The sequence below is a fragment of the Fulmarus glacialis genome, unplaced genomic scaffold, assembly GCF_000690835.1.
Source record: "Fulmarus glacialis isolate BGI_N327 unplaced genomic scaffold, ASM69083v1 scaffold17290, whole genome shotgun sequence".
In the NCBI taxonomy this organism is placed as follows: domain Eukaryota; kingdom Metazoa; phylum Chordata; class Aves; order Procellariiformes; family Procellariidae; genus Fulmarus; species Fulmarus glacialis.
In genome coordinates, this window is record NW_009185996.1 from 1 (window position 1) to 1704 (window position 1704).

The window sequence follows — 1704 nt, forward strand, 5'->3', positions numbered from 1 at the left end:
TGCCATCTCCCGTGGCCTTTCCCAGGCTGCGGTGCCTTCCCGTTTCCCCCCATCAAATGGAATTGCTGGCCCTCCTCGTTGTTCGCACCGGGAGGACGACTGCCCTCGCAGCCTGAGGTGCTCACGTCCGTGAGGGGAAGCCTGGCCGAGGCTCGGTTGGGTGCACTTGGCCGTGGAGGGGCTGAGGCGCAGAGGGGAAGCGCATCCCGCCGCCCTCCCTTTGTGCTGCTAGGGTCAACACCAAAGTCCAGAGCAGCATCAGCAAGTGGCTTTTCAAAAGTCTTTAACTCTTCCTTCAGTGAGTCAGCCTGCTTAGGCTTTAAACTTAGGTCCTCTGCACGTTTCTGGAACGTCCTACTTCAGTTGACCAACGCCTGTTGCTCCTTGATGTCTCCGAAGAAGGAAGCATGATGGAAAGCTTGGGAAAGAGAACGACCAGCCTCAGAAGACAAGTAGCCTAGTTCAAATTTACAAAAACATCCTCTTACACGGGTGTGGAGGCAAAGGAATATAGAGGCGACAACCCCAACGGCTGCGTCCTGTCACTTTCCTGTCACTGCAGAGAGGGGTTTAAGGGCAAATAAGATAGTGGGTGAATGAACTTACAGTTGCTGAGCTAGAAGTTACAAGCAGTTTCTGGAAGCCTTCCTTGCAAGGAGCCTTTCAGAGTAAGCGGGGCTCCAAATTACTTGTGGGCTCTATGGGATCGATTAATATAAATAGCACTGGCAGAATTTGGCTCCCTGTTGCTGATACACCAATTTCAGTGAAAGCAGAGAAAGTCCCCACTGTGTTTGCTTAGAGGATATTAGGGTGTATGATTACTATCAGCTAGTTGATTTATTGCTGAATTGAGCTGCATGAAGAATGCTCCAGAAGGTACGTGCAAGCTGCCCACTGAGCGTGAGCCATTGGCCTTGAAGTCCCATCTGCAGCACTGTTTTCCACGGTCCAGTCTGTGATTGGAAAGTACTTTTTCTCTTTAAATTCCAAATGTTCAGAACATAATTAAATGCCAGCTTCCAGACTGCAAACTTTCCCAGAGTGTATGCTTTTTACAGGGTAATTGGCAATTTATTTACTCAGTGTTGTTTCTGTTTTTCCTATCTGGTAATGTGTACACAAGTCACTGGACAGTAACACGCAGCCAAGTGGCTGAGCTGAGTTTAATGTCTCTGATCCTTCAGTTTAAATCAACAGCTACCTGCATTTTGAACTTGAGGGCAGCAGGTCTCACGCTTCTGTGACACCAAGCTTTTAAAAAATGAAACAACCCAGCAAACTGACCCCAGGCTGTACTTTCCTGCTAAAGCTGATGTTCATTCACTTCAGCTCTCCGTTAATCTTAGAACGCAGCTGCCTTAGTTCTACTTGCACACCTATCAGTAAGGCAGGAACATTACTACGGGCAGTTGGGAAGTGTTGTTAAGAGGGAGGGAAGACCCTGGGGCAGTGCAGTGGGATTTGGGGTGGTGGAGGGCAGTAGAACTCAGACATGGGCTGGACTGTGAAACAGCTTTTCCCATCTGTCAGTGGATACATTACTGCATCTTGAGTTTGTGTGGCATTTAGTTTCTGTACCACAAGCCCCTGGAGTAGGTGGTGGTGTTGCCTGGTTGTCAGCTTTAAAACCAAATCAAGGAATGCAGTCTCCCTGGCCTTCAGGGAAAGTCATTCTGATTAAGACTGGAGTCTTCCGCAGGA